This window comes from Peromyscus maniculatus, chromosome 21 (genome assembly GCF_049852395.1).
Source record: "Peromyscus maniculatus bairdii isolate BWxNUB_F1_BW_parent chromosome 21, HU_Pman_BW_mat_3.1, whole genome shotgun sequence".
Classification (NCBI taxonomy): domain Eukaryota; kingdom Metazoa; phylum Chordata; class Mammalia; order Rodentia; family Cricetidae; genus Peromyscus; species Peromyscus maniculatus.
The window spans coordinates 3,940,509-3,955,091 of NC_134872.1; the positions used below are offsets into that span (position 1 = coordinate 3,940,509).

At 50.5% G+C, this 14,583-nt stretch overlaps 1 non-coding gene and 1 pseudogene across 2 annotated transcripts; both read right to left on the reverse strand.

Annotated features, from left to right (window-relative positions):
• Positions 1-187: 187 nt before the first annotated feature.
• Positions 188-7,940, reverse strand: LOC143269897 (vacuolar protein sorting-associated protein 52 homolog; annotated as a pseudogene). Its single transcript, XR_013046688.1, has 18 exons — positions 7,697-7,940; positions 7,509-7,584; positions 7,271-7,338; positions 6,882-7,057; positions 6,239-6,389; positions 5,442-5,542; positions 5,217-5,349; positions 5,050-5,107; positions 4,369-4,502; positions 3,866-4,021; positions 3,317-3,435; positions 2,727-2,850; positions 2,451-2,546; positions 2,259-2,366; positions 2,036-2,101; positions 1,266-1,377; positions 938-1,056; positions 188-786 (listed from the first exon to the last, which is right to left on the reverse strand). The product of XR_013046688.1 is annotated as a vacuolar protein sorting-associated protein 52 homolog (transcript).
• LOC121826057 (U6 spliceosomal RNA) lies at positions 5,830-5,940 on the reverse strand. The gene has a single exon (XR_006068383.2). It is a non-coding gene; the product is annotated as a U6 spliceosomal RNA (small nuclear RNA).
• Positions 7,941-14,583: the final 6,643 nt, after the last annotated feature.

The following is a 14,583-nucleotide window of genomic DNA, read 5'->3' on the forward strand; positions in this document are numbered from 1 at the left end:
TTCCTGGAGAGCTACAGAGCAGTCCCTCCTGAGCAAACCAGCCACCCTGGGTCAGAAACAGTGACAGACCGAGGTGACCACCCCGCCTTCTTCCTCTTGCCCCCCAGGCTGGGAACCGGAGAGGTCTACAGGAAATAAATGATGGAGAACTCAAAGGCGTCAGGACAAAGGAAGGGACGCTGTCACAGTACATTAAGAGCTCTTTATTGCCTACAGACAGACAGACAGACAGCCTGAACCCCCAGCCAGGAGGTGATGGGTTAGTGTTCAAGTGGAGACTGCAGACCACCAAGCTACAAGAGAGGGAAGGCCGCCTCCACTGCCCTGTCCTAAGATTGAGAGTCGATCAGAGACTGAGGTGTGGGAACTTTCACAGGTGTGAACACACAGGGGAGGAGGCGACAGGGACAGGAATGATAATGTCCCCTCCACGTCCAGGGAGGAGCAGACTTGCACACACTCTGCTGAGGCAGAATCCTGCAGCAGAGGCGGTGAGGAGTGTGGGACCTGAGAGACAACAGGAAGGGGAAGGGGACCCAGGGGACAGAGTGTGACATGCAGAGCCCATGGGAGCCCTCAGGTCCCAGTGTCAGTGTGTTACATTCAGAGCGCATGGGAGCCGCCACCCCAGGGACCCAGTCAGAAGTTGGGCTTGTGTTTCTTGAGCTCCACCATGAGGTGATGAATGTTGATGAGCTCCGCCCTGGCCGGCAGCGCCCGGAGCTGCGGCTGTGCCAGCACCCGGTGGAAGCGATGGTAGAGCTGGATCAGCTGGGTCAGCGCCCCCTGCACAGAGGGGAGTCGGGGGTCAGACAGACCGGGGCAGGACGGTCACAGCTTCACAGCTCAGACACAGCTGGTCGCTGACCTTCCCAGAGGAAAGAGCGAGAAAACACCCAAGCGTGGGACACGGGCAAAGGGCTGGGGTGGCAGGCACCTGGATGATGCTGGTTCCATTTCGAAAGTTGGTGAAACTCCGCATGACATCCTGACTCAGAGACTCCATGGAGGCCTTCCAGGAACTCCCAAAGCCACGGATCAGCTGAGTGACTCGGGCTGCCACAGGAGGACAGAGGGTGTCAGAGAGCGACCAGGCCTGGGAACATCCACCCCGGCAAGGTCTGCCCGGGGCACAGCCATGCTCACCATCAAGCCGGGCTTCCCTGCTACCCCCCAGCCAGGTCTTCCCTGCTGTGCCACCTGTAAGCTGCACCCCACTGTCCTTTCCAGTCACCTCCCCACGGTCCCTGACAACAGCCTCATACCTTCTTCCCCTCGAAGTCGGTCGGCCTGTCCTCGCTCAATCAAACCTTCAGCCTCCTTCACAAAGGCCACCAGACCCCCGAAGGGGGGAGACAGCAGCTCTTCAATGAATTCCTAGAGAGACGTGCCAGTCGGAACAGAGTCAGGAGTCCAGGGGACAAAGGACCCCAGCCTGGACTGGGACGACTAGGAGGTGACGCTCCACAGAGCAGCCGGCCTCCGTGAGCTTCCACTTTTAGGTGGTGGTCTGACAAGGTGTAGAGGAAGACCCAAGGATTGTCTCTTCCAAAACCAAGAGCCGATGAGCTGGCTCAGGGGGAAGAGCTGGCCACTGACCCCAGAACACAAAGTGGAGAAGCAAGAGAGGAGCCCAGTCCTGAAGTTGTCCTGACTCCATGTGCTTCAAGACATGTGCTACACACGTGCTCATACATACATGTAGACACACACATAGACACACATACACAGACACACACACACACATAGACACAGACACAGACACAGACACACACACACACACACACACACACACACATACACACACACACACACACACACATACACACACTAATAATCCCCTGCAGAGCAGAACTGGTTGTTTTGACATGGGCACACACATACATACACAGTTATAGTTTTATTTTGCTGTTAAGTTATTAACATCATAGAAAAATTAAGTGAACCAGACGAGCAACAAGGCAGTGAGTCGTAATGGCTGCACACTGAGGTCAGCCCAGCAGCACCAGGTCTCCCTGCCACGCCCAGGCCCTACCTGTGTGCGAGCATTGAGCAGCTGCTGGAAGCTCTCCACCTCCTTGCTGTCCTCAGCTGCCCGCTCCTGAGGAAGACACAGGAGGAGGAACTTGGGAGCTGCCTCAGGCCAGCACCCCCACCCCCATCCAGTCAGGCCACCCTGCAGACACTGCCAGAATCAGGGCTAAAGCACTGAACTGTGAGGCTGACAGCCCTGGGGACCCCCGGGGGAGCAGCCTTACCATCAGCACACCCAGCATCATGTCGTAGTTGTTGATCAGAAACACAAGCTGCTCCTTCCTGGACGAGAACTCTGCAGCCACTCGGAGGACAAAATTCTCCACCTCCACCTGCACAAGCCACACACAGGCAGGAAGGAGAAAGCCAGATCACAGGCCCCGCCCCCTGAGGGAAGTCTGTCCTGCCAGCCCCACCTGTAACTGTCCCAGCAGCTGCAGGGTGCGCTCATTGGGGATGGTCTGGTTGATGCTCACAAGCGCAGAGGAGAACTCAGCATAGCGGCATGTGATCTAGGAGCAGGTGGGAAGACTCCCATCAGCCTGCCTGGCAGACACAACCTCCCAGCTGCCTCTGCAACTCCTGTCCCCAGTCCCTCCCTCCTCCTGCAGTGACCACCACACCACTGAGGGTGACCACCCCACCACTGAGTGTGGCCACAAGATCCCCTTGTGACCCTCACCAGCCCTCACATAGTGGGGCCGAGTGTCCAGGCCCCCAAGGCGCTGGGGGTCGGTGCTGCGGACACTCTGGACATTCATCTCCAGGATCAGCTCAAAGCGAGGCCACAGCAAGGCAAGCACCTGCTCCCAGTACCTGCGGGCTTAATCAGAATCACAGGTCAGCTGGCTGGGGTGCTGGCAGGCCTGGGGAGTGCAGCGCTTCAGGGGAATGGTGTGTGTGTGTGCGCGTGTGCGTGTGAGTGTGTGTGTGTGTGTGTGTGTGTGTGTGTGTGTGTGTGTGTGCGCGCACGTGTGGCTGATGCTGCCTCTGGGACACACACAGGAGGGGGAAGGATATCAGGTGAGGAAGAGTCAGGGTCAGGATGGAGTTGTCTGTGTAAGATAAAAGGCTGGAGCTTGGCCGGGCGGTGGTGGCGCACGCCTTTAATCCCAGCACTCAGAAGGCAGAGCCAGGTGGATCTCTGTGAGTTCGAGGCCAGCCTGGTCTACAGAGCAAGATCTAGGCACCAAAACTATACAAAGAAACCCTGTCTCAGGAAAAAAAAAAAAAAAAAAAAAAAGCTGAAGCCTTTAGGCACCCAGGCCCGGGGCTCGGTGACCTGTCCAGGGCAGGGACATCCCTCTTGGCTGCGATGTTGCGGAATCAGAGAACGATGTGGATACAGAGGAAAACAGCAATGGCGTCGTAGCAGTTGGCCAGGTAGGACTCCAGGTGTTTCTGTGGCACAGCAACAGGCAGGCAATGGAATGTCAGTTTGCTGTTCGGGTGGCTGTGAGCAAACGGATGGACATTTCTACGGGACAAGGCCCTGGCTAGGGAGACCCCTCCTTCCCTGTCCACAGGCCCCTCCAGGGGCCCTGACTTGCTCACAGGCCTCCACTCTGTAAGTTCCTCACAGCGGAAGCCAGGGCTGAGCTTGGGATGGAGGCAAAGGGCCAGGATTTAGAGGTGTTGCTCTCTGCTGTGGAAAAGCAGAGGAAGTAACAGGATCCCCGAGTTCTGAGGGCTCCCTAGGGGGTCATGTTGTGAGATAAAGGTTGACACTCTTTAGAATGGGACACCCCTGATTTCAATCCTGCTGCTTGTGACCCATTGGCTGTGGATGAGCCCTGAGAATGGAGGGTAAAAGACAGAATCCGGGGCTTACCAGAGTCATGGCGAGTGTGCGGCCCATGACAGCATGGAACAGGTCATGAGCAGCTGGGCCAGATACGACAAAGAATTCACAGATGAAAAGATATTCACAGCAGGAATTGTCGAGGAGGGCGTAGTGCTGACTGCGGAAGAGAGCCTCGAAAGGATACTATGGGGCAGAGAGAAGGGTGGGGTCTCACACTGGACCCGTGGATGTGGGGCCTCAGCACATCTCAGGATACGAGAGCTCAGAAGACCCCACACACCTGACCTCCAGGCTGGGAGGAGCGCCCTGAACAGGCACTGAAGAGGGGCACAGGACACAGGAACGCCCTCCCCCCCGGCTGCTGCTGCCCCCACATCCTCTTCAGCCCCTGACAGTCACCCCATGAGCAGTCTCCCTCTGTGTGCCTCAGTGCATGGCTCCTAGCCCCCAACATCACAGCAGGCCAGGGGCCCCAAAGTCCCCACCTGAGGGGATTCAACCCCGACCACAGAGGGGTAGGCTCATCATACCCTCTGCTCTCCACGCTGGGCAGTGTGGGGCACCAGGATGGGGGCCTCGAGTTCAGTGGGGGAGATGACAGCACCCCGGGTCCCCAGGGTGAAGATGGTGTTCCTGCTTTGGAGGGACGGCTTCGAGAAGAATCGTGACCAGGTCAGAGTCAGGGAAATCACCGAGACCGACCACACCAGGTCCATGGAGCCAAGACCTGAGGGACCCCAGAAGCTAACTATGACCGGGACACCCTTTTCCAGAACCAGGGCCTTGCCTCATCTGACACCTGTAATGGGCGTCAGGGAGTCTACAACCCTCTGGGAGGGGAAGATCTGGCTCTCACATCCTCAAAGGTTCCACCACACAGAAAGGGTGAAAAGCAGAACCCTTGGGCTGGGGCCAGGCACCCCGCCTGTGAGCTTAGCCTGAGGCTCCTTGATCCAGGACATCTTTCTTTCTTTCTCTCTTTCTTTCTTTTTTTGTTTTCTTTCTTTCTCTTTCTCTCTCTCTCTTTCTTTCTCTCTTCCTTTTTTTTTTGGTTTTTCAAGACAGGGCTTCTCTGTGTAGTTTTGATGTCTGTCCTGGATCTCGCTCTGTAGACCAGGCTAGCCTCGAACTCACAGAGATTCACCTGTATCTGCCTCCCGGGTGCTGGGATTAAATGTGTGAGCCCCCACTGCCCAGCTGATCCAGGATATCTTTCTTTGCTGTGTCTTCCACACCCATTAGATCGTCTTTCTCAGCAACTTCCTCGTACTAGAGAAAATAACAGAGAGCTGAACCATGGCTCCTCACCACCAGCGGGTGGGGAGCTCCACCCCTCCTCCAAGCCACTATAAGGGACACCTCTCCCTGCCTGGCTCACCTGCACTTTCATGAGCCGCCCCAGGTAGGAGCAGAAATAAGACAGGTAGATCTTGCTCAGCGTCTCCACGTATTCATCCCTGATCTCCTTGGCTGTTGCTCGCTCATTGCCCAACAGGAACTGATAGAAAAACCTGGAAGGGCCAGGGCGAGTCAGACCCCTGGACATCCATGCTGGCTGCTGAGAAGCTCAGAAGCCACCCTGCCCCTGTCCCGGGGTGGAGACCTGTACTTCAGCAGGGCTGTCTGGGGGATCTGATAGTTGGTCATGGGCTTTCTGAACGAATAAATCTTCTGGAGGATGAACTCGCGGATCTTTGTCACTGCCTAGATGTGGGGGACAAACAGGCCATGAAGTTGCGGGCTTTTACCCTGTGGAGAGAGTTAGGAGATGACAGACGTGAAGGTAAAGGTAATGGAGAGAATACTTTGGTTGTTTTATGTTTTGTTGGTTGAGTCAGGGTCTCTCTGGGTAGCCCTGGCTGGTCTGGAACTCACCCTGTAGTTCACTCTGTAGAACTCACAGAGGTCCCCCTGCCTCTGCCTCCCGAGTGCAGGGTAAAATCGCTTACCACCAGGCCCTGCCTTATGTTTTCAGGTTTGTTTTCTTTTTTTTAAGTATGGAATGCTTTATGAATTTTCATGTCATCCCTTACACAGAGGCCATGCTAATCTTCTCTGTACTGTTCTAATTTTAGTTTTTATGCTGTTGGTTTTTGAGACAGGGTCTCATGTATCTCGGGATGGCTCCAAATTCCCTTCGTAGCAGAGAACGACTCTGAAATTTCCGATCTTTCCTCTGCCACTTCCTGAGTGCCGGGACAGCAGACAAGGGCCATCACGCCAATGTCTGCAGGGCTGGGGAGGGAACCCAGGGCTCTGTGAACGCTAAGCAAACACTCTACCGACTGAGGCACATCTCTAGCCTCCTTAGATTTTCAGGGGAATGAGAGGGCCAACATGCACCGCCCGGAGGGAAGCAGTGGGGGTCATGGGAAGTGACCCTAGGGGTCCACTCCCCACCTTGACCCGGAGCCGGTCCAGCACGCCTCTGACATCTGCACAGGCAGCTGTGCCTCTGGCCTCCTGCTCCCTGACTGCGGCTGCCTTGGCGTCCAGCTCCTGCAGCTGTTCCAGGAACCTGGCCTCTGTCACTGGAGCTTCCAGAATTGCTCTGAGGAGCAGGGGGGACAGGGTGATCAGAAGGGACCCTCAACAGTCCTGAAACACCCGAACCACACCCCTCACAGCTCATGTCTTTCCTACCTTTCTCCATGATCTCATACCCTCATTATATGCACCAAGTTTTCAACTCCTGAGCCCCGCCCCCCACAGGTCCCCACTACACACCTGACCTTGGATCACTCCTAACCTATGTCCTATCCTGTGGTGGCTAAAGCGGGTTAGGAGTTATTAACCCATCTGTTAATTTCTAGAATGCACTTCTTTTTTTTAAACAAAATCCCACTCTGCAGTCCAAGCTGGTGACTTGCAGCAATCCTCCTGTCTGGACCTCCTGAGCCTGAGATTACAGGCATGAGCCAGCACACCTGGTTTCTAGACTGCACCTCACAAACCTCAGCCTAGACCCGTGTTGTAAACTGGGTAGGTAACCCAGCCCAATCACCTGCTCTGGACGGTATGAACCTCCCAGCTAGCAACTCACGTGACCAGAGTAGAGGGCACCACTAGCCCATCTACAAGTTCCCCAAGTCTCCCCCGAACTGCCTGTCGGTTACGAAGTCGGATGTTCATGGCTCCTGACTGCTCCTGCAGGGTCCGGATCTCAGAGCTGATGGAGCTGAGGTCACTCTGAAAAGCTCCCAACATCTGCTCCATGCGCTACAGGGAGGGCAGAAAACACTGTGGGCATGCACAGGGTTGACGGGGACAAGTGTGCCACCAAGGGTCTGGGTGAATACCCCAGTCAACAGCCCAGGAGGGTGGGAGATCTTCACTTGCCCAAGGGACACAAACTACTAACAACAACAAAACCAGGAGCAGAGGGCGTGACAGGTCCGAGCTTGTCGGAGTCCACAGCCGAGGGCCACTGACCTCCAAGACAGCGTCACAGGCTATGATCTGATTGTGCAGAGACGCTATGTTCTCACTCTCTTGGATGTCTGACCCACAAAAGTCAAGGGCTTCACGGTGCACATGGAGCTCTGCAGACCAGCAGCACCTCCTCCTGAATTCTCCCCAAAGTGACAGAAACCTAAGAGATGACATTCCATTCAGCTACCTGCATCACACCTCCCTGAACCCCATGTGGCTCCTCTCTGCTGGAGGATACAGTCCCAGATCGATTTCTGCTCAATCTGCTGCAGCTCCAGCTCCACTTGCTTCGAATAGTGTCGCAGATCCACACCCTGGGGAAATGACCATGAGAAGTCAGGACGAAGTCACAGGCAGGCCAGAGGGGACACCAAGGTGACATTCGAGGGGAAGGTGGGGGCAGATGGGCATAGGGGAGAGCCTCACCATTCTGAGAGCCTCCTTCACCAGTTCATCCTCCAGATTTGCCTGGATGTGAACTGGAAAGAGACATTTATTGGATGCCCCAATGTTAGAGAGGAACTTTGGGTGACTGTCCAGGCGGCCTGGTGTCCCTCTCATTAGGTAAAATTTCACCCTTCTGGGGTCTTTGATGGACTTGAAGACTAAATAGTTATAACTATAGTTTTCCTTAGTTATAATAGAAAGTAAATTAGATACAAAACTTTAGAATCTCTAAGATAAGATAGATAATTAAGTACTTTCTCTAATTTGCCAAATGCAAATGGATTAGATAGTGTAATTCTTACTTAATAACTGTTTTTATTGTATATAATCTCACTATGTTAAAGTTAAAACCTTTTTTAATTAGACAAAAGGGGGAATGCTGTGGAATAATCTGTAATGATTTGTCACTCAAATTGGTTTAATAAAATGCTGACTGGCCAGTAGCCATGCAGGAAATAGAAGCAGGGTGACCAAATGAAGGATGATGGGAAGGAGAAGGGTGGAGTCAGGAGTCACCAGCCAGATGCAGAGGGAGCAGGAGATGAATGTACCACAGTAATAAAGGTACCACTATGTGACAGAGTATAGATAAGGCATATGGGTTAACTTAAAATATAAGAGTTAGCTAGTAACAAGCCTGAGCTACTGACTGAGCATCTATAATTCACATCCAGCCTCTGAGTCAGTTATTTGGGGCCAGGCAGTCGAGTCAGGAAAAGCACCATTTGAACCATTCCATTTTCCTAACAGACCAGCTACTTCATGACAGTGGAGAACATGGTAAACTAGTAGATTCCATGATTGTGAATGACTGTCCCACTTCTCTGGCTGTGAAGTGAGTTTTTGGTCAGAAGCAATACTGTGTGGAATACCATGGCAGTGGACAAGGCATGCTATAAGTCCATGGATGGTGGTTTTGGCAGAAGCATTATGTGTATGAATGGCAAATCCATAACCAGAATAAGTGTCCACTCCAGTAAGGATAAAGTGTTGTCCTTTCCATGGAGAAAGTGGTCCATGGGGTTGTGGAATCTCTCTGCATCTAAGGAAAGCAGCTGAGGCCCGTCGTGTGTATCGGGGTGTCCCAGCATGGACGACCTGAGAGGCTTTTGTGTGAGGGAATTATAGTCATGGGCACCTTTCACGGACAGGTGCAAAAACTCTGTGGAACCAGCCTGAGAGAGAAGTGTGTTGCAGTCAACAGAGCTGGGTTTTTATTGCTGAGAAGAGACACCATGGCCATGGCAACTCATGTAAGCAAACATTTAATTGAGGTGGCTCCCTTACAGTTTTGGAGGTTCAGTCCATTATCATGGTGGGAAGCATGGCAGCATGCATGCAGATGTGGTGCTTGAGGTAAGAGTCCTAAATCTTGCAGGCAATGGGAAGTTGACCATCACACTGAAGGAAGCTTGAGCAAGAGAGACCTCAAGTCCTGCTTCTTCCAAAAAGTTACCCTCCTAATAGTGTCGCTCCCTTTGGGGACATTTTATTTCACACCACTACAGTGAGATACTAGAAGTTGGTAGATTTTATCAGAGAGCTCATTCTTTACCTCAGTCAATTTATCCACAGATGCTAAGAGCAACAGACCAACATCATCATTTTCCTTATTTTTCTACAAAATGTCAAGAGTTTTATCTAGAGTAAACAAGCCCATGGTGGCCCACAATTGATGGGTCAGGATAACCAAATGCATATACCTTCTTAAGTATATGAAATAGTTCATACCATTGGTTTTCAGTGCTTTTCCAGCTTCCAAGAGACACATCAGCAACTGGAAAGGCTTTGGGAGCTGTAGGTGTTTGCAAATTGGAAAGTCTATTCCAGATAATAAAAAGATTCATCCTTATATTTCTGTTGCTCTGGAACTACTTGTTATAAAAATCTGTATTTCTCAGGGTTCTCTAGATTAACAGAACTGATTGAAGGAACCTCGCTTTACCTATCTATCTATCTACCTACCTACCTATCTATCTATCTATCTATCTGTGATATGTAAGAATGAATGATTTGTATGCTGTGGTCCAGCTAATCCAACAATGGCTGGCCATGAACAGAAAATCCAAGAATTCAGTACCTGTTCAGTCCACTAGGCAGGAGTCTCAGCTGGTCTTCAGTATATACTAAATCCTGAAGAAGTAGCCTCTGAGACCAGTGAACAAATGGACTTGCTAGTAAGAGCAAGAGCAAGCAGGCTTACAGAGCAAGTTTCCTTCTTCCATATCCTGGTATATGCTGCCAGTAGAAGGCATGGCCCAGACTAGAGGTGGGTCTTTCCACCCTCAATCAAGATTAAAGGTTGTTGTCTTCTAGTGTAGAATGGCTCATGCTTTTAATCCCAACACTTGCAAGGAGGAGACAGACTGATTTCTGAGTTTAAGGTCATCCTGGTCTGTAGCTAGAGTTTTCCTGCCTTGCCCACAGTCAGGACAAATCTCTGTCACCCGCCAGTCCCACAGCCGCTCAGACCCAACAAAGTAAACACAGAGACTTATATTGCTTACAAACTGTATGGGTGTGGCAGGCTTCTTGCTAACTGTTCTTACAGCTTAAATTAATCCATTTCCATAAATCTATACCTTGCCACGTGGCTGGTGGCTTACTGGCGTCTTCACATACTGCTGGTCATGGCGGCGGCTGCAGTGTCTCTCTGCCTCAGCCTTCTGCTTCCCAGAATTCTCCTCTCTCCTTGTCCCACCTACTTCCTGCCTGGGCACTGGCCAATCAGTGTTTTATTTGTTGACCAATCAGAGCAATTTGACATACAGACCATCCCACAGCACTGGACAACAAAGTATCCTCCTATCAACAGGACAAAATGGACAGACAGAACACAAAACAAAGGACTACTGATTCTTGCCAAAACAAGTGTGGCTATGGCTTTATCAAAAGGCATCTTCTGAGGCCAGGACAATATGGCCCCATCCCTGAAGTGGCCTTCGCAATCCGGAAAAGGTACAGTGCCCTTTTCTTTGAAGACAGCTTAACAGGCAGAGGGCCGATGGCTTCTGTTGTGCAATGGAACAACAGCTGAAAGCTCATGCCTCTCGAAAGTAGACTGGTGTTTAATAGAGGGATGTGGAGAAGAAGGGGATGCTGAGATAAAGCCATATATACACAGCCAAAAAGAATGAACAGCTGAATTAAAAAACTGTCAACAATTTCCAGAATTTAAAATCCTGAATCATGACAGGACACTAGTGGAATTCAGGTGTTTCTGGTACGTGGACTGCTCTCACCCAATGTGAAATTGAACTGTCTATAAAGCAAGTTCCAAGACAGCCAAAGCTGTCACACAGAGAAACCCTGTCTGGAAACACACACACACACACACACACACACACACACACACACACACACACACACACACAAATATTGTTGCCAAGAACCAGATCAGAAGTTGATCTTCCCACTTCAAATTAAGTAAAAATCCCTCACAGGTGTGCCCTCTGAGTTGGGGTTTTCTTTAATTCTAAATATTGTCAAGTTGACAACCAACAATAGACATCACAGTCTGTGTCAGAGTTCTGGAAACTTCCCTGGTTCCAGGCTTTGCAGCCTCCTTTGGTTTCCATGGCTCTGCCTCCTCCCTGAAAGAAAACAAGGTGCTTTCTTCCCACAGGTGGGAAAGGATGGATAGTTCCATTGGCTCTAAGTTTGATGAGGGCAGGGCAGCCTGAGACCTGAGACCCTTGGAGCAGAGTGGACAGGAGGAATGGGGCAGCTCAGCCAGCATGGGTCCCTTTAGCCTTATTCCCTGAGGGCTCAGACCCAGTCCTGTTTTCTTTCTTCAACGTGTTGAACTATTGCCCTAGAATCTAATGCTTCTCTTTGACATTAAAAAGGCGAGACCCTAGCCGGGCGGTGGTGGCTCAAGCCTTTAATCCCAGCACTCGGGAGGTAGAGCCAGGCAGATCTCTATGAGTTCGAGGCCAGCCTGGGCTACCAAGTGAGCTCCAGGAAAGGCGCAAAGCGACACAAAGAAACCCTGTCTCGAAACAAACAAACAAACAAACAAACAAACAAACAAACAACAAAAAAAAAAGGTGAGACCCTGAAAGGCCTGATGTAAGAAGAAGATGAGGAAGGGGAGATCACTAGCTGCAGGAACTCTCCTGATGTTGGGGATGTCCTGGTCTGTTACACGTTACCATTTAAGTAACTCAAATTGTTCTTGCTCAGTGGCAATTAAAAACTAACACACGGCTCAAGTGCAAAGATGAGCACACACACAGTGTGCTCTTCCTGGAACGAAGCTGTGACCCACTGTGCACAGTAGGTCTGTAAAATGAAATCTTTTTGAATTTTTAACTTTATGCTGTTTTGAACATTTTCATTTCAGCACAGCCTATTTCAGTCTTCAGTCCCTGTCCTATTCCAGAGCTGGAAGAATGTTGACTGAACAGCCCTGTGCCCTCAGCTCCTGGGACTCACACTCTAGTTTAGGAGAGGGAGAGGGAGCCACTGGAGTATTTTTAAAAACATATTTTTTAAATTTATTTTTATTGGATGTATTTGTTTTTTGATTATGAGTACGTAGTTGCACCAGGCACTGGATCCCCTGGAACTGGAGTCACAGATGGTTGTGAAGCATCATGTGGGTATTGGGACCTGAACCTCCATCCTCTGCTACACCAACAGGTGCTCTTAACCCCTGAGCCATCTCTCCAGCCCCCATTGGAGATTTCACAGAAGGACACCACACAGCCTGGCTCACAGCAAGATGGCTGACAAGATGGCTGACCACGGAGAGAAACTGGATTAAAAGGAAGAGACAGTGTTAGTGCAGAGCTGAGAAGGGAGGGCTGCTGGTACTGATGGGGTGAGGACTGAAGGAGAAGGGCAGGAGGTGACAGAAGCAAAGGGGAGATCCTAACACAGGGGGTCCTCCTGTTTGAGGGTGTTTGTCCACAGATCACAATGGACATATCTGCAGAACCCTGCAAGACATCTTACATCTGCAGTGAATGCTGTGGTGGTTTGAATGAGAATGGCCAGGCTGAGAGGTTTGGATACTTCAGTTCCAGTTGGTGGAACTGTTTGGGAAGGATCAGGAGGTGTGGCCGTGTGGGAGGAGGTGTGTCACTGGGGCTGGAGGTTTTAAGAGACCCCCACTATTCCCAGTGACTCTGACACTTGCTTGTGGATTGAGATGTGAGCTCTCAGCTCTTCCTGCCACCACACCTTTCCTCTAACATCATGGATTCAAACACTCTGAAAACTGAGGCCCAAATTAAACACTTCCTTTTATAAGTTGCCAGGTTCACAGTGTCTTCTTACAGCCCTAGAAAAGTAATTAAGCCAGGTATGTGACAAAAGCCTTTAAACCCAGGACTTGGGATACACAGGCAGGTGGGTCTGTTGTGGAATATTATTTTTTAACTATATAAAGATGTGTTACATTTGTTTATGTTGTATTTGTCTAATAATGTAAAGATGTGTTGCTGTTTCTGTAGCAAGAGTTTCTGCAGAACTCTGCAGCTGGTTTGATTCTGGAGTGTTAGCACCATTTTGATCTGCCTTTTGTGACTGCTACCTTTTGTGTAGGGTACCTTAGGCTTGAGGTATGTAAATCTTACTATGTGTTTCCTAAAGGTTCAAAGCCTATGCAAAAGTTGGTTGTAGGAGGAAAACAGAGATGTCCTGCGACTGGGAATTGCTTTGCCATTTGTGTCTTTGGACAGCATTAGATAAGAGGTTTTGGTATATGGAAATTGACTTGCTAAAGATGTAAATTGTATAGCTATAAAAATCCTTTTTGCAAAGCTACAGTTGGTCAGTTGGCCAGAGGCTGAATCCCCTGTGGCCATGAAGGCTAAAATTCATCCCAGAGTGACCATATTTTCCACGGACCCACATGAACTGAACACAGCACAACACATGTCTCACTTGCCTTCCTAAGACACCTGATTCGTCTAATAAAAAGCTGAACAGCCAATGGCTAGGCAGAGGAGGGATGGGCGGGGCTGGGGGGCGGAGAGAAAAGAGAAGAGGAAGGAAGAAAAGAAGGGGAAGAGGACAGGATGGGCTAGTCAGGCAACCTCCCAGTTACCCAGCCAGCCACAGAGGAAGCAGAAAAGTAAGACACACAGAAGGAAGGAAATAATGGTAAAAAGCCCCAAGGAAAAACATAGATGAAGAGAAACAGGTCCACTTAACTTGGAAAAGCTGGCTAGAGGTAAGTTTAAGCTAGGGCCAGGCATTCATACCTAATAATAAGTCTCTCTGTCATGATTTGGGAGCTAGTCGGTGGTCTGAAAGAAAGCCTGCTTCACGTCTCTGTGAGTTCAAGGCCAGCCTGGTCTTAAAAAAAAAAAAAAAAAAAAAAAGACAAGAAAACACCAGGAGAGACCCCCAGGCCAGACTCACTTAGTTCTCTCCTCAACCTTCCTCTTCCTCCTTCTAAAGAGAAGAAGGATTCCCTGGATCTTCTAGAAGAAAAGTCACTTCTGGGAGTCCAATGGCAAATATGCGTGTTGGGGATGCAGTGGAGAGATGCTTCTCTTTAAAGCAGAGACACTGGCCTGCAAGCACCACACAGACTCCCACAGAGACCAGGCTCCTGTGTTCACCTGCAGGGGCAGCTCGCACTGCCAAGCCTGATGCTCAGGAATCTCATCTGTAAATTGAGATTTTTTTTTTCCTCTTCACTCAGGATCGTGTCTTCACAGCCTGGTGCTTACACTCACACTCCAAGTGTTTCTCCCCAGATGATCATCTGTGGCTCCAGGTGATTGTGTTTTACATGGATCTTCAGTCCATAGTCCTGAGATGTCTGTGTGGACCTGGTCTTTGTCTCAGCACAGTAGACCCCCTTCTCCACTGGGAAGAGACCCCCGTGGAGACCAAGTACAGCACCACAC